Below are 27,619 nucleotides of genomic sequence, written 5' to 3' on the forward strand. Positions count from 1 at the left end.
ATTTATTACTTCTATTACTTAATAATTGTCAATTATTCTAATCTTCCTGCAAATTCACTCGACATTCTTCTTCAAATAATAACCAATTCCCTGGAGTTAATGTCTAGATAGAATCATTGCATCTCGGATGTAGGCCTATATAATATTTTCTGAAGAATATGAAATGAAATGAACTCCAAATTAAATTTTTAATGACACCAAACAAAGAATAACATAAATAATATGTGTTAAAACCATAAACATGACCAATAATAAAGGTCAAAGGCAATATAATATATAATATTCATGGATTCTCTCATATAATTGGGAACACAAATAATGATGATTACATGAACAGAATGAATCAATATAATGCATAAATGGAAGCACTCAAATGAAGTATATTATTATGATAAAATTAATAAGTGTGATTGTTTCAAGAAATCTTGATAATTAATTTGATTAAGCAAGAACTATATCATCTATAATCATAGATGGTAGGGAAGATACTATAATACTCAAAATAAACCATTAACATTGAAATAAAATTAGGGTGATAATATAATGAGATATTACGTTCATGAATGATATCAATTATTCAGTATACGATGCTTCACTTGAAAAATGTTTAAATTGAATGATTGAATGATTCATAGATGAATAACTAAATAAATAGATAGATTAAGTAATGTAGATAATGGGAATCAAATCAATCAATATCCTATACAAATATAGAATTGTATTTATATAATGGAAGTGAATCCAAAAAGATATTATACACAATAAAATGTATTTCCTCGGAATCAATTATTTGCAAGAGAGTCATTTTGAATTAGGAAATAATCAGTTCCAATAAATCAAATATTGTATTGGGAGTAATGTAGAATGAATTGAAAAAAGTACTAATTTCAATTCGATTGATCATTGAAATTCAACTATAAATTGATATTCATATTCTCATTCTTCATTATTTGACAAGTACAAAAGGATATTTACAGAGTTCCAATTTTTCTTGAAATGATAGAGGAACTAGGAACAATAAATTGACACTGAATAGACTACATAGGGCTAGTAACTCTACACGACTGAATGAAGTAAATTCACCACAACCCTAGGATTTAGTTCTAAGAAACTTAGCTCGTAGCGAGCAATTCTTCCAACAGTTAATAGCAACACAATGTAGGCTATACTGTCGCAGCGCTACATCTATATTAAGTTGCGCATTCAAATTACAGGGAGGAAAGTAAGCTCGCTTCCCTCGAGAGGAAAGACTTACTTGTTGTACATTGGAAATTACAGAACAATTCTGGAGCCGCTTTCTTACGGTTAAGCGGACATTAAAGATTGATACCAACGACCCCCTTGGAAGAGGGGGAGGAACTACTGAACCCCCTCCCGTCACAACATTAAACTAACCTCCAACACAAATGTATTCCAACTTTGCTAGTTGTTGCCGCCGCGCAATATGGAGAAAGTTCATCTGTGCTAACCGTTCTGGCCTGCAAGAAAGTTAGATTGGGTGGGAGAAAAAAGTTCAACCAAGCAATTTCATTGTAACGCACACACATTATTTATCCTACCAACTTTTCTCAACATATAACCAAATATTTACACAGGGTACACACAACCACGCACCCAGCGATGAAAACTTTTCATGAACTCTGGATGATTGAAACTTATTAGGTGATTTTTGTCTTGAGGAAAAGGGTTCATTTGTGTCGGTGTTTGAAGATGCATATTACATACAGTCTCAATTCCTGGCTGTTTCCTCCAAATTTCATGTATATCATGAGAATAATGCAAAATGCGAATATAATAGTATGATGCATCACGGTATTTAGATGAAAACGGTAGGGGTCATGAAATGTATGCGCAGTGGCCAGCCAGCTAGATTGTAACATCGCCACCAACTGAGGTTTTCAACACCTATTGCCAATTTATGGAACTTATTTTTTAAAAACAGATGATTGGATATAAAATGACGTCAGCTCCACCGGAAATTTAGCACAAACATGCGCGTGACACCTACCGTCTTTTTCTATATACCGTGTGATGCATGATAATGTAAGCAGTACATACAGTATTATTAGTTCCATATGGTGAGGTTAATATTATGAATTGACTACGGGTCGAAATCTGTGTTCGCATAAAATAGGATTTACTTCATATACAAGCTTTTGTGGTTCAGTGATCTGGTGGGGAGGATTAGTCTCTGACTGTTGGAGAAGTTGTATCTCCAGCATCCAAATTATTTCATTTCTTTACGAAACTAACTCTGAATTCATATTCTTCAAGCAAGAAAGACCCACTTAACAAACATACATGTCACTTATAGCTCCACGCGGTCTTTGTCATTTTAAGAAACATAATTTCAGGTCACAATGACTTGATTATATCCAATCTCTAATGTAGGTAGATAGTCACATACTCATCAAGCGAAATTATCCTGGGATAAAAATTGTCAATGTCTTCTTAGTGCAGTCACCTTCATAAAGAACCCACCTCATGGGAAATAATTACATCAAATTTGGAATGACTGGAGAGTGAGGATACTGAAATTTCTTCCTGAAATACGAAGGTCATGCTGGATCACGTTAGAAATTTGAAGTGTCTCTAAAGAAATCCTTCAAACTAATCATCTTACCAATTCCAATGAAAAATATAATACGAGCATGTTGTGGATACATCAATTTTATTTCTAGATACTTTATTTTATTAAGAGAATAATTTCACAAAGTCATGATAATTTAAAAATGATATTCTCATATCAATATGAAATGATTACCCTAATATTATCATAATTAATTAGAATATTTCAATAAAGGTAAGAGTAATATTGGAACTGTAGCCTGTTGAAAGGTTTCTTCAAGATCACGAATATAAAAGTATAACACAGAAGTGTGATAGAGGTATATCAATTTTCAACTATTTTCATTAGTGAACTAAAAATATTGTTTGTCCTTGACATATTTCATCACCTCTTCACCTCAATTACAACACTTTAGAGTACATATCATAGTGCACGACAATCTAAAGTATTCAACTCACCATTCCTAATGATCACTCTAATTTGTGTGTCTCTTTACAAATATGAATTTCTCAATATCATCTCGTTAGCTTCATCTCAAAGTACCAAACAGCATAAGGCTTGTTAGCCTTCACTGTACAAAAGTACAGTCAAAAAGTAGCTGAAAGTACAAATATATGCTACTATAAACACATATAGACATCATATCTGTGTGCCAGGCTCACTTTTTGGATAGATTTGGCATGCAGAGTACGCACTCTGTCAACGGCTCTAGTTTTCTATATTTGGCGATGAAGAGGTAGCGAAAAGGAGATGGAAAACAAGAAGAAGAACATAAAAAGGAGATTTTTGTGAAGGCCGTACAGCAGTGTTTCTGTGACAAATAATGATAATGTCTAGTAAGGGGGCGAGGTCGGCTGAACCATTTCTTCTCGAGCTCTCTTAATCTGAGCCACTTGTGCTCGTAAATGAGCCGCCTCAGTGACGAAAGCACTCTGTGTGAGTGTGTGACCCACGTTAATGAGCAAGCACGCACACACACGTCACGTCATATTATGTAACCAACAGTTTTTGTGTAGTGCTCTTCTATGTCTCCTCTTCTGAAAAGGAGCATTATCAACAACTATAGCACACCGTTGTCTGCTGGCTGAGACCTGGGCAGTGGGCATGGCGCAAGCGCGGTGGTCCGTATGCAGTTATTGAAATGAGGAGCCACGATGAGAAATAACGAGACATTGTTCAGGTGTTGCCATCACATTGTATCAGCAAACACCCCCACACACTGTGTTCTATGTCCATGATAGATGATGCACTGCAGTATTCGGGAAATAATAATTTCAATTATTTAGAAAAATAAGTTGAATTGAACGTTTTAATAGTAAGACAGACGTCAGTGTGTCATCATTACACTCAACTCTTCCAATAGAGCATTTGGTGTCCCAATCACTTTTCTGGAAACATTGTTGGAAATTCAAAAGGCCTGAAAGAGAAAAGAATAATTGGATGAGAAACTGTTTTTTGAAAAATTCAAACTTCCAAGAGCGTTTGAAGCCTGTTTTAGATCTCGCAAAAATCCAATTGATAAAACTTGTTAATTTATCAAGCTTCATTTTTGTATGGTTAGTCATGTTGGTTTGAACGTATCGTTCCTAAGCAAAAAATTCCACTTTCGAACCACCATCATCCTTTCAGAACTGAGGATGGAGATGTAGACCTCTATGAGGAATTCTGCCCACCCCTTAGTCCCAACAAAATTGGAAAGTCAAAAACTGTGTTCCAAACATTTTCTCCAAATTCCTCTGTCGATTGATCTATTATTGCAAAACTGAAGATTCCATACTTATCTCTGAATTGCTGCAACAGTCGCAATGTGTTCTTCAAAAATGTCACACCTTCAAAATATCTCGAAATCATTGAAGATATATTATGAAAAAAAATTAGATGGATAATTTGTGAGAAATTATGTGAGCTTCATTTGCATAGAATAGTGATGATGTCCGTGGGGCAGGTTCACGACAGGACAGGTGTGTCAAACATTTGTGAAGAGCATGCTCGACAAACAAGTTGCTTCATGGTGAAAGGCTTCGAACCACATTTTCTATTGTTTTCAACTCACTATTAGTTCTATGAACAGTAGACCTCACGCAGTATTCTCATCCACACGTACCTGATTGAAACTATGAACCTTATGGAAATACAGCAATACGGAAATACAGAAGAAACTGGCTTCTCCACACATCTATGTAATCACTCTTGTCAGCTGATTTATGATGAATAATTCTATAGTCTGATTTTTACTCTAATATTGGCGTATGAAGAAGGCTCCTTTTTCCTTTTATATTATCCTTGAAATGCAAAATTCCCAAAAACCTTGTATATACGTCGACGCGCGATTAAAAAAGGAGCATACCTGTCAAATTTCATGAAAATCTATTACCGCGTTTTGCCGTAAACATATAAACATTTAAACATTAAAACATTTAAGCATTCAAACATTCAAACATTTAAACATTCAAACATTAAGAGAAATGCCAAACTGTCGACTTGAATCTTAGACCTCACTTCGCTCGGTCAAATAGGCCTCACCCCTACCCCTGTGATAAGGTGGTGGAGGTGGTTTGAAAGTAACATATTTTGGTTTTTTGCATATATCTCTTTCGGAAATCTTTGTCGGATACAAAATTAAAGCTTACAAATCAGCCTACAAGTTTCATCTGTAACATTCTCCAATATATGTCATAGTTTTCTAGATATGGGCTCTTGAAGGTGTCACAATTTGAAGAGAAACCCTTCCGGCTCCGATTCTTTCATCTTTTTGGCCTCATAACTTTTTAACAATTGGTTGAAAAAATCCATGCCAATCATGAGCTCATTTACAGCATCATATTCTCTCAAATTTGATCTATTATTCCATCATATTACGCATCTCACTACGATTGTTGCAGCAGTTATAGTGTTGTAAAATCTTCAGTTAAACAACAATAGATCAATTGAGAGAGAAATTTGGAGGCAACGTTTGGAACACAATATTTGACTTCGCAGCTTTGTTTGCACTACTTAGAAGGTGAACATATCAAAAGTCCTCGTCCCTACCCCTTGTGCTTAAGGGATGAGGGTGGTTTGAAAGTTTCGTTTTTTCATTTCTGACTTACACGCATGTACCTCGGGAACAATGCATTTCAGCGACATGTTGAATGGAAACTGAGCAAAAATGAAGCTAGAGAATTTTACAAGTTTTGTTCAGTAGATTTTTGTGATATCTCCTTTAGTTTCCCATTAAATTCCCGAAAGACGCATATTGATCGAGATATATGCAGAAAACCAAAATATGGTACTTTCAAACAACCCCCACCACCTTAGCACGGGGGGTAGGGGTAAGGACTTTCGATATGTTTACTCCCTAACTATTCTTAAAAGAGCTGCGGGGTCAAAAATTATGTCCCAAACTTTTCCCTCTATAATCTTTCGTTGACTGGACTAAAAGCCTTCCGCGTGAATTTTTTTTCATTCAAAGACATGTCCGTTCACACAGTTTAACACACTTGTCTTATCGTTTGTGGCTGGGTTCAGACTCATATCTCTCGATAAATATCCGAAAACCCAAATAATCTGCACCTTTGAACCAACCCGACCCCCTTACCATAGGGGTTTGAAGTGGGGACTTAAAAACGAATCACAATATGTTCACTTATGATATATATATATATATATATATATAATATATATATATATATATATATATTATGAATATATATAATCACGTGACGTACCAGACAATGTTCATAACAAATATTGCTTCCAATTCCAACAGCGCTTCTCATTGAATTAAGAAAATGTCATAATACTTCCTGCTCATGAAATTGTTCTCACGAATTTCTCATCAATGAAAGAATCTGAGTATTTTTCGATTGACAACACAGGGACTTACACTAATGCCTACTCTGGTATGAAAACTGGAAAACTGGAAGTGCCTGAGTTCTTCACTCCACTTTAAATTTTTCAAGTTCATACGCTATTTACTCCGCACTTGAATGTATTCCTTTTCTTCGGTCATGTTCCCAATATGTTCAACATGTAGCACGTCAAAAAAAATTTCTAACGTCAGTGCACCTAGTGATTCGAAAGCTCATCACATACTCGTATTGTGATTGCATTCAATAATAGCCTACTTCAACACGGAACATATGTTGTTATCGTGTCTTTCATAGTTGGATTCATACCAGAAATCCGAAGGTTACTTGCTGACAGAATCATGTCTTCAGGTTGAAAACTGGATAATCTCAAATTGCCACAAGATACTGCATCAAACTGGACAGCAGAGTCAGCCTTCTGGCTACAAGAACCGTGTTTTTTCAGCGATGGACATTCACAGAATGTGAAAGGGGAGAATGAAGAGGAAATTGAGAAAGGGGGAAAAAAGAATAAATCATGAAGAGGAGAAGAGGAGATGTAAGAAGCATGGAGAAAAGTCTGAAGGAGTAAGTAACGGAAAGGGTTTAAAGGAGTAGGGGGAGAAATGAGACGATGGAAAAGGAGGAAGAGAAATAGAAGCAGTTAATGAAGAGAACATTCGAAGGGGAGCAGGGGGAGAACAAAAAGGAGTTGGATGGAGAAAAAAAGTGCATGCTGGAGCTTAAGGAAGAGAAGAGTATAGTGTAAGGGAAGACAAGATGTCTAAGAATTAGTCATCGAAGGGAACATTTATTGGGAGGAACGAAATGAGGTATAATGGAGAATTGAATAGGAGTAAGAACAGAAAGATGAGAGGAGAATGAAAAAAGAGGAGAAGAGAAAACGATTTTTGAATAGGAAATACAGAAAATATTTCTGACAAACAATACACAAACTATGAAAGGAAATGGATATTTAGATACATAGATACATGAGAGATGAGATACTGATGAGCATTATAGAAGGTAACACACATCAATTCACACCCATGTCGGTTTTTGTGCAGATTTTGCATGTATGAAGGGGGAACGCGAGGCTATTTGAGTTGGCTGAGGGGAACCTGATGGTTTAGTGGAAGCGAGGGTGGGGAAGGGTATTTTGTTCATGAACCGAGACTTATCTTTGTTTTAACGAGGCCATTCAATGAGAAAAGGCGGCTGACTATGCGTGGTGCATTAATTCGCCATATGAGACGCAAGCCTCCAATAAAACTCTTATCTACGCGCTTTCTCCCTGTTCCTCTCCCACTATTCCTCTTCTTTTTCTTTCTTATTATATTTTTCCTCTCACTACACCTCCTCACCCTACTTCACCTTATCCTTATTCTCATCCTTCTCCTCCACCACCTCCTCCTCCTCCTCCTCCTCTCACTAATCGTATTTTTCTACGGCTACAGGCATTTACATTCTCTTCCAGAAAATTGTATGATCGGATTACTCAGCACTCAATAGGCCTATATTAACTTCTCTACTCTCATCCTCTATTTCTCTTCTCGTTCTTTCCTTCATCACTAATTTTTCGCATCCATTTTACTTCTATTCATCCATATCTTTGACACTCACGTTTCCATTCTTCATTTTTCTGATTATCTTCTCTCTTTTCTCTTCTTTTTCTCCCCCACTGTATGTCGTTTCATTCTCATATTCTCTTTCCGTCGTTTTCTATTCACTTGTCTTCTCCACATTCTCTTCAACTCCTCCATCACTTTGTTTTTATTTTCTTCCTCTTTCTTCCAATTCCACTTTATCTATATACTCCACTTCAATATTTGCAATATATTCCTCCTTCGTCTTCAACTTGCTTCCTCCTGTGTCCACGCATTTCCTCTTCTCTTACCTGTCCTTAATAAATCTTGTTTGTTCCTCTCTCTCTTCCTCTCTCTCTTTTCATCTCTTTCTCCCCTCTCTTCTTCCTTATGTCTCTATAAAAAGCTCTCTCATTCTTCTTATCGCTTTCGTGTTCGACACTTCTAGCATTCTATCCCCGAAAGTTATCCCTGACCTCAGTATGGGGTATAAGGCCCAATCACTGATGAGCATCGATATAATCAGCTGCATTCCCCCCCCCCCCAGGCGATGTGAATGAGAGAAAGTACTTCATAGAAGATGACAACGGTTGATGATCGAAGTTTCAGCAGTGGTAATTTGGCGGTTGTTAGTACTTACTACCACATTGTTTCTGTGAAATCGGGGAGGAGAAAATGGTGATGATAGCAGGCATCGTTCGCGGGTCGTCAGTAAATTTTAATGCAACTAAAGTTTGAAAGTATGATTTGCGACAATCATAGGCATAACTCCGTCCATCTCCTGGGCTTTTTCTTCAACTTCAGTTAATTTCTGTTCAAATCTGCCAATTAGTTTCCAAAATCTACTGCTAACATCAAAACTGTGGCATGTGAAAGTTTTTTATTGAGGGTACCTATTCGATTATCACTGTTATGGATAGTTTCAAAAATATTTTAATGAAACACCTAATGTATCAATCGATTTAGAGAATAAATCTAATGTAATTATGCTGAATCATCAGCCATGGTAATGTGAGCTTAGACTAGATAATTGGGAGATGGAAAAATGTAAACGAACAGAAAATAATGGAACTGATTCATGGAGGATATAGGATGTGTTCTGAAGTGACTGGAGGTGAGTGATTGCTGTAGAACTATATCTGAATAAATGGAGCACTGGACAAATGAAATGAAGTGACTGAAGAACAAAAGATTCAATCAATGAATTTAGTCACATTAATTAATCACATCTCGGAATGCAAGTAATAGTTATGCGCCAATAGTCATAGAGATTATGAATAAGGAGAAAGGATAAACAAAGAAAATAGAAGAAGAGATAGTAGAGGAAAAAAATAAATATTAGTAGATGAGAAAAAGTAAAAAAGAAAGGAAGAAGATGCTGATGACCAATATGGAAATATTGCAATGTCATGACCCACTCGAACTCATTCAAAAATATTTAAAAAACGGAATTTCAGAGAAACACAAAACGTTGAATACAATGATCATTATCACTGTTCAATGATCAGATAAAACACTCTTGAAACATCCATTCCCAAGTGAAAAGAATGTAGAAAACGCGGTTTCTGGGATGCGAGGAACCACTTGCCGCTTATAACACTTCTGGGAATGAATAGTCAAGTCAACAGTCACGCCTTTTGCATGCATCACTATCACGCCGGAAGCAAGCTAGCAATACTTTTATCTACAAAGGTAACACATGGTGGAAGAAGCTCTTTGAAGTACCGATGTAGCAGCTCAAAATTCGGTATAATGAAATTGTTTCTAGATCATGAAAACTGATGTATTGTGTGAAGTACAGAGTAGGTACGAAATATCTTGAAGCCCTGAATCTTCCAAAATTTTCCAGTTTTTCAGAGTTTGGACTTTTTAAATAGTTATTTACTGTTAGGCTAGCCGCATATTGAGATGCGACGTGACGTGACGTCATGTGATGTGACGTAATGTGACGTGAAAGCGACGCAAGTCTGATGGATGACCTTATAATAATAATATAATGTTCACATTGTGATGTTCATAAAAGTGTTTATAATAATCACATTGGGACGAAGCTATAACATATATCATAATGATATTGAATCATCTAGCAGACTCGCGTCACGTCATGTCACGTCGCTTCGCGTTTCAATTTGTGAGAGGCCGAATACTGATAAGGATTAAGATTAATTAATATATTCACTCTAGATGTTCTTACTAACTACAGTTTTCTTGATGAATTCAAAATCTATTCTCTTTGTTCCGGAGTAAAAAATCGATCAATTGAATGATTGACTGTGTGACAGTGTCACATAATGAAATACATAGAAGCAATGTCTTGTTATTGTCAGTGTTGTTTTTCTAAAATTTGTGTTGTAATGTGGATGATTCTGTTGAAGCTTTGTTGAAGCTTAGGTTTCATTCTTTTTTCATTTTTGAAACTCTGGATCCTTATCTGGGAAACAACAATGTATGCGAGGGAAGAACCATATTAAGATTTATCTCGTTGGTTTGAGGTGTTAATATTAAGATCATTACTAGAGAACTAAGTGCACTTCTTTATTTATCACACTCTTGAAATTGTTATGATCACAATGTTACCTCTCAAAACTATGACAGTAAGTAGTGAATTAGTAAAAGTACAAATTGATTGTACTTCATGGTCAGTCGGTAGAGAACATTGTAGATGTTCCTTTCAACCGATGACATCAAACAAGCATTATCAATTGAATCCGTTAACCTCAGCAGCAGCTCAAAACCAAGCATCCATTCATTACCTTTTTAGTCGTTGACCAAGGGCCCCAATCAATACGCACGCATACACATGCACAACAATCACCGATAATCGGAAATGGATTATCATGTGCAATTAATTTCGGCTGACTTCACATTGTAATATAATCAAATAGCTCGATTTCCTCAGCCAAAGCCGCTCACTATAGGCAGCGATTCGAACTACAGACAGATTAATGAGGTTATTACAACATATCATACGGGCAGGGCAGTAGTTGTCAGTGACAGAAACTACGATTACCATTGAATGCCTGCTCAACTGCGATAATATAACATATTGTATGTTGGTTGCATACATGTTAGTGAACAAAGGAAATTAATGTCTAATGGTTGATGTCAAATTCTGCCAAATATTATAGGGGTCAATATTTTATTGTATAATACTGATAGCAGCAAAGTTAGTAAAGGTCGTTTCAAAACTTCATCATGATGTCTGTACATTTTTAAACTGATGTAGGCGGAACAATTTTCTGCTTGTTTCTTCTATTGGAGAGCTCATTCGAGTGGTTAAGTATTGGACAGTGCAAGAATACCAATTAAAGAATAATAATTTTGTATGGGAATATTTATGAAAATGAAATATTGCATTGGATAAACTCCACAAACTAACACAACATTAAGTGCCGTTTGCACAGTGACAAATTCAGTTTAAAACTAAATTTAATTTAGAACTGAGATAAATCCATATATCAGATCTTGTTCATTATAATGAGGTTCATTTTGAGTTTGATCAACCAACCGATTAAATTCAGTTTAAGCTTTGACTGAGAAAACGGTCCCAAGTTTTTTTGAAAAAATACAAGTCACGTGAACTATGACGTTTAAAGCCTGAATTTATGCAAAATCCCCAATCCTCCAAGGAAGTAGTTATGAATGGAGAAATATTAACTCTTTTACATGACAATGAAGAATGAAAACTGATTGGGAGAAGTTGTGATTGAAAATACTACAGTGAAGTCCACGGTATAATGACAGTGAAGAAAGGAGGGGAAACAGCGTGATGCCTTCTATAAAGGATAGCTGATATCGTTATATCGAATTTGATATCAACAGTTCATTTATGTTAAGAATAATCAGTTTTTAATTCGTCAACAAAATGTACTTTTCAATGATTCAATAATACATTTTCATAATTGAGATTAAATATCTTGTTAATTATTCTTGGAAAAAGATCTGGCAACGTTACAGAGCTGGAAAAATACCTATCTGCTTAGTCGAATGATAGACCAGGATATTAACACCAATGCTAATCAAATACTGCTATACTGCTATAAAGCAGTGAGAAGTCAAAAGAAAATACAGTATTTTCAAGTTGCATTGAATTATCAATTGCTTGCGATTTTTAGTTGCAGTCATTGCATGCACTTGATAATCAACTCGACAACTATAGAACGCTATCAATTCTAAAGTCTGATTGCCTCATGTTCAGTGATTGTAATATTAGAGAAGAGGAAAAATATCATTTTCATTTAAAATACAAAATATCAAAAACCCGCCGCGGCCGGAATTTTGAAATATCAAAAAATATTAAAGACCTGAAATATACATACTTCGACGCGCAATTCAAAAAGAATCAAATCTCTTTCTGTCAAATCTCAGGGAAATCTATTCACACGTTCTGAACATACAACCATACAATCATGAGTGCATACTAAAGTCCGATCAAGTTAAACCTCACTATGCTTGGTCAATAAAATGGATTATTTGATTTTTAGCAGAAGTACAAGTCTTCAAATCCCTAAATTTATTTCCCAAAGAAAAGATTTCTTTTTCTCAACCCGATTCCCACTCATGTAATAATTATTACATTCTCATCCAGACTATACTAATTGATGACGTCACACCATATTACTTTCCACAAGATATCATCGTAATACAATCTCGAGATATGGTTCAATTAGACCTCGCCTGTGTCGCCCATGACGGTGTAAAATGACAACTTCTTTCTCTGCAATGATTAAAGATCTGCATGAATTAAATCTTTCAACGAAACTGGTTTAGCTAATCTTTGCCTTCAACTGACAATGAAAGGAAGGAATATACATTCAAGAAAGACAGGTTATATGAGGAAGAGAGAGATGAAGCGATGCAAATAGTGTGTAAGGGAGTGTGAAGGAGGAAAGAGAATGACGTTCAACTGCAATGCTAGTTGCAGTCATTAATCTTTTAGTGAACTCTGTGAACTCTCAGTCTCATTAATTATCCTCATTTACCACATCAAACTATTCGTAGCCAGCTAACTCCAGTGTGTATGCCTGCCTTGACTTTCCTTCTATTATTAATTTTTGCACGGTTTCACCACCTCCATGCGCGCGCATATACTGGAGTTGTGTATCGGATGACTTGACCCAGTTACCTATAAGATTTCCACTTTCTTTGGTAATCGCTGATTATAGCTTATTATGGCTGATTGGCAATCCAAGGACACATTGTCTTGGATGCTCAGGGTGAGATTTCACCAACTATTTTGTGGAGATTGGATTTGAAAATATGGGTGAGTGGAGGATGCTCTGTGGGAAGTTGCTGTGATGGAATATTTCATTACATTGAATATTTTATCATATTATATAAATGTAATTGATAGGAAATTTCATCTCTGGATTCAGGGGAAAAATATTTCTCATAAACTTAGGATGAGAAAGTTACGGGTCTAGTCTGTTGCTTTTCTTCCAAACTTTTTTATGATTGTTATTTCATTCTCTTACTAAGTGTGCAGAATTGAATAGGTATGTGTTCTCGTTCATTGCATTATCAATGCAGAGGAGATCTTGAATTGAAGGTGAAAAATGATTTTGATTTATAGTTCTAGAGTGAGATTGGGCTTCAGTTACTCTTTTTGAATTATACGAATAGTAACGTATCTGATTTGATCGTTTCATGTTACATTGGTTTCAAAAAATTACAATTCCAAAGAGGGAATAAATCATGTGAAGTACTCGAGCGCAATATCATTGAAAACTAATCAATATAGAATAAAGCTATTACACATGAAAAATGGAAAATAGAAAATACTTGATTAGAAAACAAATTCTCACACAGCAATTTTCAAGACTAGTTTATCCACCACACATTGGATATGGAATTATTATCAAACATAGTAAAATGAGATTGCATGGTGAACCATTAATGTTGACACAGCTCAAAATCAATGACCTAATGGATGTCACACGAACTACATTGAATCCACTAATAGCATTATAGGCCGCTGCACATGTTGACTCAGCCGAGTGGGTTTAGCTAGGCCGCACCAATATCCAATGCATTAGCTTGCTCGCTGATTATGTGCATTCTGAACTTGGCTGTAACGAAATCGAATGATTTGCAAAAGAGAGAGAGAGTGAGTGAGAAAGTAGGATAGTGTGAGAAACGGCAAGGTGATGGTGGAGGATACAGAAGGAAGAGTGGAATATGAAGGTGATAAAGAAGCAGGAATCTCCTCGATTGCCGCATTATCAGTAGTGAAATCTTCTTCACTTTAGTAGACAACTTTCTCGTCTCATCTGCCAGTGACCAGGTTTGGGTTATTAGCATTGCCGGCAGAACTCAGAATGCTTCTTGCTAAAAATGATAATCTTGTGACGTACCCGATTGGAATGGAACAGTGACATAGAAGAGACGTACAACTTAACAAACAACTTTTCCAACTGCAAAGTGTGCCACTCAACACCAATGTAATAAATAAGTTATAAACATAGTTATATACACAAGGCCGGCATGGTTTCTCTCCACTGTCCGGGTCACACGGATGTTTGTTATCATGTTTTGAGTGAATTATGATTGGAGGAAAAGTGCGGATTGAGTTAATATCGAACAACAAAATTTGAAAAATATACTACTCAGTTTAGTGAGGCTGCATCATGTTCAGTGGAATTAGATCTGTGGAACATGTTGAGAGAGGTTGATGTTTGGGACTAGTTTAGATTCTACAAGAATTAATATTCTCACTGAATATGTTAAAACATGATTGTTTTGTTGAATGGGTAAAGATTATTTTTAATGTTTTTCAGAGTGAGTAGAGATTTTTCATCTTCAAAAGATGAAATCTTGAAGAATCATCTTCAAAATCATTTGAATATAATATTTTGTATGGAAGCTTCGAATTCAAACCTCATTCCAGTAAACACTGTTCCATTCGGGTAAATTGTATCACTTATCAGCTTTAAAATGAAGTGCTCCAAGTTCGATCTCCAAGATTTTATCAAGATATCCCATCTTTGAATAGAAATTGAATTTGAACTGTTACCTCTAGGCCAAGCGCACACGTTTTGACTGTGCCTTCAACTACCGTCGCAAAATAGTTGAAAACTGGTTTAACATAGTCTAGAAACGTAGAAACAGTCTCGTCGTTCGCGTATCCCAACTGATTAGCAGCTGTAGTTGTAAAACAATCACACCGTATGTGCTAGGCCTTACTGAAACATTCTAACCAAACATCATGTTGTAATGAATTGCCATGGAGAAATTTTAACAGTAATTTACACTGTTTTCACTAATGTGACTCCAAGCTCAAATAGAAACTATTTTGGCAGTTCAAATGTCAGGGAAAACTAGAAACACAAACAGACCCAACCGCAGTTAACTAAATGGATGTTATGCTAACCACTAATTTGCTAAGTTATGAGAATTTGGTTTTCACTTTCTTGGAAGCTGGCTACTTTCTTATTTGTAATTAGCTTTGCCGATAATTCCGAAGTTTATTTTCGGATGTTAATTTGGGGGTAGGAAGAGTTACGAGGGATATTAAGTGACCAATCAATTGATCGATTATTCAGGAGTAAATGAGCAATCAATCATCTAAGTAGTGAATTACTCAATCATTTATGATTCAAACAATTCAAATTCATCAACTGATTTCTGATTATGATGAATGCTATCCATTTGAGCATGGAAGAACCTAAATATTGATGACATTATCAATTGTAAGCTTGGGAACAAACAATCTATTAATTATTGATATTGGATATTGTCCAATAATAAATTGATATTGGAGATAAGTCAACATAGTCTGATAGTTGAGTGATGAACTCTATTATCTACAATGTATCGATGATTATGTAATAGTTATAGCTACATGGCAATCATTTAACAAATCCTTTTTCAGAATCAAAAAGATCGAGTAAAATAAGGAAAATGCAGCCGGAAAGGAAACTGTACCAAAGACAAAGACAGTGATTGCTCATCAAAGTTGAGGGTTTAATAATAATAACTCTAATTGATTGAATTATAATTACAATTATTATTATCATTAGGCCTACCTATAACTATTGAAGGTTATTATAGGCATAACAGCAAAACATTTTTCCAATAGTATTTTCTAGACATCAGTTGGACAAAACTCATTTTGTTATTTTTCCACTTGACGCTATGAAGATAGTCTTCACTACCTTTTCTATAATAGGTTTAGATATTTGGTGAGAATTCAGTCACAATTTCGACAGAATTAAACTTGCTTAGAATAATTGAAATGAGTCTAGGCCGAAGCAGAGAAAACTTTTAGATTGTTTTGTTCTATGGCTAAAGTATACAGAGAGAGAGATAGCAGTTAATGAAGTAAACAGTGCTCAGGAGATCTAGCTTAAAACAAGAATTGGAATAATAATGTAACTAAAATTGCAAATGAACGCGGATAATCGAACACAGCGAAACTCAGAAGACATTATAATATAGCTATGAGTGAAACATTATTGAAGCTCCATACAATATAAATGTCCCTTATTATCCAGGTAGTCTACCATTTTCCCTCTTAAATGAATTATTATTACAGAAAATTATGATTATTCATTTTCTACACCAAAACTCTGTAGAACCTAAACAGTGCATGAATCACCTCGTATTCTTTTACTTGTTGATAACTTAATTATCAAAAGTTATCCTTTAAGTCTCTCCATCTACAGACATCTCTCCTTCAGAATAAACCTTTTCACTCTTGTTTCTAAAATAATTACTATATTTGAATTCAATTCAACATTACTTTTTCAATCACTCGGTTTATTATTGAAGTTGGACTAACCTGCCTAACTTATAACATCCATTGTTAGTATAATTCAAAATATCCTATTAATTTATCCTATTGAGAGAATTGAATTTTCACTTTCATCCTCATGGAAAGGATCTCATCTCCTCTAGTCAAGATAAGAGGAAAAGCATACAAGGACAAAAAACTAATGTTGTTGTACGACCCAAAAACTGGTCCCTTCCAACAAGATTAATTTCTATTTCAATGGTGCTCTCAATTTGGGTGTCAGTTTGGAGGAAAGTTCAATAATAATCCAGTTTCTCCTCACATCTTAATCACTAACAACACGCCATATAATCTTTTTGAGGATACGTTGATAAAAGCCGTACAGTTACAGTATAATCAGAGTCGAATTAAGGTGTTCTTTAGGCATGCTCAAATTATTTGTTGAAGTTGAGGGTCCATAGACTTTTGGTCAAGAAAGGAGGAAAATCAAACTGAGATCGTGAATTATACATTTCAATCTCTCAAAATATCCGAGCAGAGAACAAGATTCTATTGAAAAAGAACGTCTGAGAATATTTCCTCCGAATTATTATATATTGTTCTGATTTTATTTTGAATCTACCACTGGCTTGCATAAAATTTGAATAAATGGTAACAAGATTTGGAATTGGAAAACGAAGGAGAATTTTCATCTAGATAAAATAATATTTTTTTGAAAAATCCGTTAATAATGACATTATTCCTCATTCACTATTCCGAATCCCTTTCTAGTGATCTGAGAATACAGCAAAATGCGTCTTAGAATGAGAGATATCTTAGCCACCTCCAATACAAGGCCCTGGCCTACGATATTGCAACGTCGCAGTGTAGGCCTAGAATCTATAACATGATTGGTGAAAAAGATTTGAACAAATACCAGCTGATCTTTTTTTACCAAGGCCAGGGCCTTGTATTAGAGGTGGCTATGGAGATATCCAACAAAATATTCTCATAATTTTTTTTTGTTTATAAGGAAATCTCCTGCTGCATTATCAAACAAAATAATATTACCTGAATAAAATATATTACGCATTGACGCTGTTGAAAAAGATCACTTCTACTTTTTCAATTTTCATGATGAAATCAAATTGATAAGAGAATAGGAGGCTAGAAGTAGCTTGTCATGATTACATTTGTATACTAAAAATCTGGTGTGGTACACTTACACAACTTTCCTTGCTCATATTCGAAACTACGATCAGACTTTTGTATATGTGTATATATAATTGTTTTCAGAGTACTTTTTCCTTTGTGTAAATTGTGAAATTCAATGATTTTTTTAGTCGTCATTTTTTTAAAGTCGTCAAAACAGCTGTTCTACAGATGAAATATCTCGACTATGTGTGTTCTTTTTATGAACTGCTCTACCTACCTACCTCATGCACGAGAAGGAGGTTACAAAGTCCATTTCTCAAGGATGGGGTGGACCCCCCATTAGTTTCCCAGAAAGGAGACTCATGCCAGTTAATAGAGCTGATAAATAACTATACAGAGTATGAATTTGAAAAAATCGGTCAAGTTATTTTGAAAAATCGTGAAAAACATGTTTTTTTAGTAATTATCCGCCATTTTTCTCAAGAATATTACGGAACTCCTGCAATTTTCCAAGGAAAAAACTCATGTCATTTGATAGGACTTATGAATAGCTACCCATGGCTTGAATTTGAAGAAAATCGTTAGAGCCGTTTTCGAGAAAACCGTGAAAAACCTGGTTTTTGGTCATTATCCGCCATTTTCTCAAGAATATTACGGAGCTCATGGAATTTTCCTAGAAATGAGACTCATGCCAGTTGATAGTGCTTATGAATATCTATCCATGGTATGAATTTGAAGTAAATCGTTAGAGCAGTTTTCGAAAAAACGGTGAAAAACATGGATTTTTAGTCATTATCCGCCATTTTTCTCAAGAATATTACGGAGCTCCTGAGATTTTCCTAGAAATGAAACTTATGCCAGTTGATAGGGCTTAAAAATAGCTATCCATGGTATAAATTTGAAGAAAATCGTTGGAGCCGTTTTCGAGAAAACCGTGGAAAACATGGTTTTTTAGTCATTTTCCGCCATTTTTCTCAAGAATATTACGGAGCTCCTGAAATTTTCCCAGAAATAAGACTTATGCTAGTTGATAGGGCTTATAAATAGCTATCCATGATATAAATTTGAAGATAATCGTTAGAGCCATTTTCGAGAAAAACGTGAAAAACATGGTTTTTTAGTAATTATCCGCCATTTTTTCCGCCATCTTGAATTGAATTCTATTGAATTTCTTATTGTCGGGTCCTCATAGTATAGGGACCTTAAGTTTGAAATTTCAAGTCGATCGGTTAATTAGGAATGGAGTTATCGTGTTCACAGACATACACACACACACATACACACACACACACACATACACACACACACATACACACACACACACACACACACACACACACACACACACATACACACATACACACATACACACACACATACACACATACACACACACACACACACACACACACACACACACACACACACATACACACATACACACATACACACACACATACACACATACACACACACACACATACAGACCAATACCCAAAAACCACTTTTTTGGACTCAGGGGACCTTGAAACGTATGGAAATTTAGAAATTGGGGTACCTTAATTTTTTCGGAAAGCAATACTTTCCTTACCTATGGTATAATAGGGCAAGGAAAATAAAATGAAACACCACTTATTGAGGAGACTTGTTTTCTTATCGAATCAAGCAAGTTATGGTAGAACAAAATGACAAAGATAAGAGGCACAGAGTGCCTCATGATGAACTGAACAGAAGATAAATCTTGAAGACCATGCCAAAACAAACATAATCAGACAAATTTGTCTTCATAATGAAAAAGTGATATGTTGCCAAGTGTTGAATGAGTGCATTACACGCATTGATGATGGTGAGCCCTGAGCCGCAAATTGATAAGTTGTTCTGACAGCAGAGAACTCGTTTGGCCACCACTAATGAACCAGACTGCAACATTTGAGTAGCAACTAGCAAGAGAGTTGAGTACCTACTCCAAGCCCGTAAGGTATAATCATAATGTACTCCGAACTGGTTTTTATCATGTACTACCTAGAATCGAAATTGAAAGTGCTGGAAATGTTTCAGCTCGAAGTTCAAGGACCAAGTAATTGAACTTGCCTAGGTGATAACAATGATAGTTTAATGTATATAACAGATCACACAACAAAACCAATTTATCAATCTATTCAATATTCAGTTCCACTTGATATCATGTTTTCAGTATTTGAGGAGTTTAATTACGTCTTATCTAATTCAGTATAACCATAGAATGTTCTATGATTATACTGGTCACTGAAAAACGCTTAGTGGGCGTAACAAGTCTGACGTTATTTTTTAATTGAATAACGATTTGCCTCGGCTTGGCTGCAATCGGTAAAGCATGAGTGTAAAAATATATAAGTCTGGTCGTGGTTTTTTAGAATACAATTTCGATAAAATCCTTATATGCTCGCTCAGGAGCTCCTGCAGTTTATTGCTTTTGAACAGTTTATAGAAATCTTTGGAATGTATTATTTCCAGAGAATTTAATTAACCATGCCATATATTGTTGTGTAAACCAGCTTATTCTATTACTGATAAAATTGGATGGCAACTCTCTTAATGATTTAATACTGATAAGTAATAAATAGATATGAGATTTGTCCTGCGTGGTATTGGGGAATAAAATAAATGGTACACCATAAAAAATTTGATGCATATATTGTACGAATAAATATTAAAAGTCAGATAAATATGGAAAATATATAGAGCATCAAAACATACACAACAAAAACAAGAATAAATATATCAAAAGAAAATATCACAGACTGGTACACTATTCTTTAGCTCTTCAGCACGAAACATTACCATGTGCTTTTTCAATTCATTGATAAATGATAATATGCATTCATTGGTATGCAGCTTAGGTATCGACTTGCTGTTGCTTGTCGATTTAGGCAATCTCACTTTATATCTTATTCAAAAAATCATAGAAAAATAAATTGATAAATCAAAGATTATAAATATATTAATTTCTGTAGTTTTCAGTATATTTCTCAATAATATATATATATATATATATATATATATATATATATAATATATATATATATATATATATATATCTTAGGGCATAAGGTTTGGCCTCTGATGGAGTAGATGAATCAATTTATCCAGTGAACAAGAGCTACATTATATCATTACAAATTATTAAATAGAATCAATGATTGAGTGAGCGTTTGTATTACAAGATAAAAATTCAATATTCCTTTAATTTGTGTACCTTTGGATATGTAAATTGACTTATTCTTATTTAATAAAATATTTCTTATACCTTCTTAAGACTTGCGCAAGTTTTATATTAATTTTTAATATTTATAACCTTTCCGACGAGCTAGCTTTTGTATTTGTTTCACTCAAAGCACTGAGGGCGCCCTAACTTTATATATTTCGACTATTTATCACTCACGTGCTGAATTTTTATAAGCTGTAGGCGGCGATCCGATTTTCCTGGTAGTCCTGGATTTTTGGTGGCCGAAGTCGTCTTCTCCAAGGGATTAAATAAATATTTAATGACTTTCGCTTTAATGCAGCATCACTAAGTCTTATGGGACTAAGTCTTTAAAAGTACAAAAAGTAATAAAGGGTCTTGTGCTCTACAAATTTTAGTGTCATTCCATAGTGGTGTCTGGCAGGCAAGTGTGCAGGTTCTAATTTTATTTCTACAATTTTCATTTCCGACTTACAAATTTACATAAATTTAAATAATTCGCTACTACGCCATTTAAAGGTTCAAATAGTCCATGCCAATCTACTAAACCATTACTTATATCCCAGGTCTGATACCTTATATTTTCTCGGACCATATCCGATACATAAACTGAGTAATAAAAATTTATAAAATCTTATCATTTAGAGAAATATTTATAAATATATTTGAATCGGCTCTCTATTGCCGCCCATCAATTACTACAATTTGATTGGTTCATGCAAATTCACTACTGTACACATGCGCCTGGGAACATCCTACTTCCTTAATACTCTAATTTATTTTTATTTGGTGGTTTAAGTATATTTATTACATATAATATATTTTCATAAGGTTTATAAGTTGTTTCTCCCTCTACAACAATTAGCCATGTGCTTTTTTAAAGTCCTCCAGTTGCATACCATTTGTTTACAATAAATTTTTGCCAAGGTGTCTGGCTAGATTTTACGTTATGCGACTCGATCGATCATTATGTCGCCGATCAGTAGGTATTTTAAGCCTAACCTCAAATCTCCAATACTTTATATAATATAATATAAGTAGCAAATAACTTTCTTTTTCTATTCGGCTGTTCTAATTTTAGCCGTGATACCTGTTATTATCTAATCTTTTAATAATCGTTATGGCATTTAGCGATACTAGACTAGCTATTTCACTTCAGACCTATAAAATTCTCCCAAATAGGGATTTTGTTTACTCATCAGATTTTAATATGTTACACAAGAGAGAAGAGTGCACTAATGATATAATTATTTCCCCTACGGTATAGCTAACTCACTTTTTTGTATGAATCCATCAGTTTATTGTCTTTAGTTTCCATAGGCTAACTTATTCATTCAATTTGAGAGACAGACTTGAAGTTAGAGAAAGAAGTGAGATTGTAGTTTATAGCGGTGCAGATAATATGAAATTCAAGAAATACATTCTAATGAAATGAGTTAGATTCTAATGAGAAGTTAGAGGAAGAAGTAAGATTGTAGTTTATAGCGGTTGAGATAATATAAAATTTAGGAAATATATTCTAATGAAATGAGTGATCATCGGTACTCATAACAGGTCTAGGCTATTGAAAAAAAATATTGCATTGAAAAAATCAAGATGATTTATTTCATGAGGTTTCCAAGTTTTATGTCATCAGTTATCTATACTATTATAAAGAAAGGAACTGGCTCATACACGTACGGAATAGTAAAATTATGTTTGAAGCATCATCACGTCTGAACTACTCAACTGATTAATTTGAATTTTGCACATAGATTCTTAATTTATCAACGGGGGATTGTTACAGGCCTATTTTCAATTCTTCAAGATTCCATTACGTCAAGTTTTCAATTTGTCATGCTCCCAGCTGTTGTAAGGGAACAGCTGAACATTTCTTTTAAAAGGGAGATTAGATGATTGCTATGATTGGGGATCATAATTGAAATAAAAATAACTGATTTTCTGTTGCATCAAAATTTTGGTCCAATATCTTGGAACCGCCATTTTGAATTCACTCATTTTTTCCAAATTAATTATTTTAAATTCGAAAGTAATCATGATTTCGATACAGAATTTCAAGAGAAAATGATGAAAGCCGCACCAATTTCTCAAACCGTTCAAACGTTTTTTTCTCATTCAAAGATACAAAGATGGATAAATCATCCATCAATCTATCATCTATACTATGATAATGGAAAGAACTGTCTTATTATACTTGTACGGGATAGGAAACTTTATGGTTGACGATGAAATCATCACGTCTGAACTACTGGACTGATCGACTTGAAACTTTGTATAAATATTTTCTACTAACCGATGATGGTAATAGGCCTATTTTCAATTTCCAAATATTTCATCACGTCAAGTTTTCAGTTTGTAAAGTTTTGAAGTAGACCCTTGCAGAGCACGGGTTACCTGATAGTTATATCATACAGAGTGGGTGAAAAGTCCGAGAACGGCTGAATATCTTATACACAAAGGTAATTTGAAGGTGGATGTGATTAGGGATCCTACTCAAATTGAAAATACTACTTCACTATGATTTTAAAAATCTGGTCCGCCATCTTGGATCCGCCATATTCGATGCCACTTCATTTTTTTGAATGGGAAGATTGTCATGTGATACATTATTTCGATGCGAAATTTCAAGAAAAAATTAATGGCGAAAACCGCATATCGATATCTCAAACCATTTCGAAGATATTCACATTATTAATCAATACTATTCAAAGCATAAAGGAGAGAAAAAGTATGAAAATGGCTTAGTATCTCATAAAAGATTGTGATTCCAAGGTGGGTGTGATTAGGGATTCCACTCAAATTGGAAATACTACTTTACTATGACTTTAAAAATCTGGTCCACCATCTTGGATGTAAACAATGTTAGTGGAAAAACATTCCCCTGTTAATAGTTCTGCAGATTGATTCTGATCGACTTCATTTTGCAGAAGGATAAAAGATAATTCTGCAATCATCTGAAATTTTTCTCAATTTATAATCATTTTAATCAGCTATTCGAAATGATTATACTCGTATGACTTGAGATGTGAATAATTTTAGAAAGAGTATTTAAAATTATCATCTTTTCAATGATTCGTGAAATTTCTAATCAGATTGGGAAGTTTGTATCTAAAAACACCTTATGGAAACGTAGTACATAACATAATTTGGGTGGAAAAATATCAATAATGCATGAGTTGTATCATTCCATTGGAATTCCAACAGTGATAGGAATCGGGCAAGATCTCAGTGAGGGTGCAAAGCCTAGTGAAGTGTGATCTTATATTATTCCCACTACTCACTTGTTCGAATGATCCGCATCCACTGAACAAGAAACAAGATCAAGGTGCAACGAAGGAAGTCCTCTTTCCCTAATAAATAACCCAAAAAGCTCCTTTGCGAAATTTGTTTGAGCTTTGACCCCTGTGAGGGGTCGATCCTTCACAAAATATTTCTCGCCCCTAATATATTTCACAGTTGAACCCGTTTTCCAGTACCCTATCATGATCAGCTCTGAAGTAAACTACATGGATACGAGCCAAAAGTCGAAGAAATACAATTTGATACGATAAACAGCGTCGGAAATTTATTGAGAGGGTCGAGTGTGTGTAAATGTATGGGTATCACATTTTATGCGAGTGGGGTGGCTGTCAATGCTTATTGTCGAAACGATAAGTGGGTTTGACCAAAAGTGGTTGGTTTTCTTGAGAATAGAAATAAGTTGGAAGAAGAAGAATAATTCACTATTAAAAAATGCCTACATATAGGCTATTATCTACCAGTCTAGTAGAATCGGATTTCTTCTTACTATGACAGGGATTCATCTGAAATCAGAGCCTCATTCGACTTTAGCCTCAAATGGTGATTATAGTTTTTATTGGCACATTCATCTAAAAATTGATCAAGTTTCTAAATCCAGCATCCAGTAGAAATAGCCACCGAATCAAGAGGAGGTGGGAGAAGGTGAATTTGAGGAGGCCATATGGAGAGGCCATTCGAAGAGGGTCAATATTTTTAGATACCGTAATTCAATTCTTGGAAAAGATGAAATAAGTCATTATCATACATTCATTCAATTACTGTTGAATGAGCAGGCTATGATGAGTTGTATCTAGCTTCAATTAAGTAATAGGTTTCAAATTATTATTAATCTTGAAATTCTTCATCCTAATAAGAAATCTATAGTTCTATACAATTCTCGTAGAGAATAGATAAACATGATTCAATTATATGAGGGTGACGAGAGAGTTTTTACTTCATAAGGAACAAGTTCATTATTAAAGTTGAAGTTTCTAACTCTCTGAATTCCCATCTATACAGAACCTATCATGTTGTCTACTACAATTTTACAAAGAAACTTTTCCTATTACACCATCATATGTAACAGAAATAAGCCAACAATAAGCTTTCAATCTAATAATAAGGGAAATAATATGTCAGCCTGATATATGACTATGCTAAGCAATAAAATACTTTATTTGTTCAAATTAATTTCAAATCTGAATATATGAGTTCAATTACAGAACTATTAGTTAATCAAATCAATCATTATCGAAGTCTATCAAAGTATAATATTATAAAGAATTATGAGATAGTTTGTAGAATTTCAAGAGAGATTGAGATCAACTAATATGTCCTTCGTGATTGAAAACATCAGGAGTTGAAATGTACAGTAATAAATAAGATTATGTATTTGTGATACGTAAAAGTTTTGTGAAAATACACCGATTGTTTAAATAAGAATTAATTCAAGTAACGCAAGAATGTTTTCCTTCTCGAGGAAAAATAGTAGCTGGAGAAGCATTTACTAAGTTTGCTCACATGTTTCGTGAGAAACAATACTCTCGAGAAAAACAGTACTGCACAGAAGTCAATTCAAAACTAGTCTATCTCTGGGATGTGAGAAGAGATGGTACGCACGACTGCACTCTTTTTAGATATTTTCTCAAGTATTCTATCTATCTGTATTCTGGACAACGTCAAAAGATAAAGACGGTTCAGTCTGAAGAGGTAGCTGGTTGTGAATGATGACATAGTAACTGCTGAAAGTGAACAGTCCAATGCTTGATTCTTTACAAGTGAATTTAACAGAAAAGCGAAAATGGTGTGGAAGGAAAGAGAGAGATGACGAAGGAAGTGGAAGACATTCTGAAAGGAGTTAGTGTATGAGACAGTGCACTTTCTTCAGACATTATCGTGAACACCTACATCACGAAGATTGTCAATTAGATGCAGATGCACCGTGATAGACACGACGTTGACCTCAGGCATAACTTTGCCTCCATGCTGAAAAAAGATACTGAACTGCACGCTACTTAGCCATGACCATTTTTAGGTGGTTCTTCTTGTTCATTACATAAAAAAACCATTTTCCCACGCAGTCTCCAGTGCTATAAGGGAAAATTTTATAATAGTATAAGTTCTTCAATGTAATTGTATTCCAGACATAATATATTCAGAATAAACTGGCGCATTCGAATTGAGATACCTAATTATTAAAATATATCATAAAATTCCGCTTTAACATTCGATTTGATTTCCTGCAGATCATCAGTTGAAATAATATACTGTATTATATCAAATTTGTAATACAAAATGATTCTAGCCTATTACAATTTTTCAGAAGCAATAGATATCGCTAAGTAAAGAATAATATTTTCCCCCTATTCAGTTCTTTTGTTTATATTTGCATTATCAGTTCTCAGTTCTAATAATTCATCTTCCGTTGAAGATTTGAATTAATCATTATTAGAATACAGGACTACTTTCTCGGAGGCACCCCTTCTCGTCAAAAATATTGAAAGAAGAATCAGTTTTTCTAACAAATTTGGAAACTAGAGTAACTATGTTTGTTCATATTACTCATTTACTCCAATTCCTTGCAACTAGAACTTCAACAGGAAAACCTAAGAATTTACAGAAGCGAAATTGATATTCCTGGAGACGGAATGGGGAAATCATACAGCGATTGAGCTTGGAAGTAGTAGCAAAGTAGTCTCCTCGGTACTTCTCAATTTTTTCCGCCAAAGCGCATTTACTGGCTTCATCCATTGCTTTGCCGTCAAATAAATAATTCATCCATTCCATTTGTGGTGGTACAGGGCACAGTATCGGTGGATGGAGAAGTAAATACAGATGCAAGCACAAACGGTGGTTGGGGGGTTTGTGATGGGTTTTTGGCGATGGAGGGGGGTTTTGAGCGGTCGAGGGGGGGGGATGCGAGCGCATTAGTATTTTCAGCCATACCATTGAAAGTAATTGATTTACTAGAGTTGTGTGCCATTAGCGAAACAGCTCACGGGACTTGCAACAAACGTGCTGTTGGTACCTTTCTGAAGCATGGCGCAGTCTAGCAGACAACTATAGGCTACTACTGACTGCTCTGTCTCTTAGTTCAAGCCCATCAATGCTGTAGTTGATGCCAATCATCAAAACAAATAAGCGAAAAACTAGGAAGCTGCACTGGAATTCAATTTTTGGATCCGTGGTTGCACTGAAATCAAATTAGTGTTTTGTTCTTCCAGAAGAGTCTGGAATAATTTGAATGAATGAAGGATATCTAAACTGATC

The 27,619-nt window shown here is 34.8% G+C and overlaps 1 protein-coding gene across 1 annotated transcript in view; it reads left to right on the forward strand.

Moving 5' to 3' along the window:
* The window catches only part of LOC111058054 (nascent polypeptide-associated complex subunit alpha, muscle-specific form-like), a 36,965-nt gene that overhangs the window by 667 nt on the left and 8,679 nt on the right, over positions 1-27,619 (forward strand). The window lies entirely within an intron of this gene.

This window comes from Nilaparvata lugens, chromosome 4 (assembly GCF_014356525.2).
Source record: "Nilaparvata lugens isolate BPH chromosome 4, ASM1435652v1, whole genome shotgun sequence".
Taxonomy (NCBI): Eukaryota; Metazoa; Arthropoda; class Insecta; order Hemiptera; family Delphacidae; genus Nilaparvata; species Nilaparvata lugens.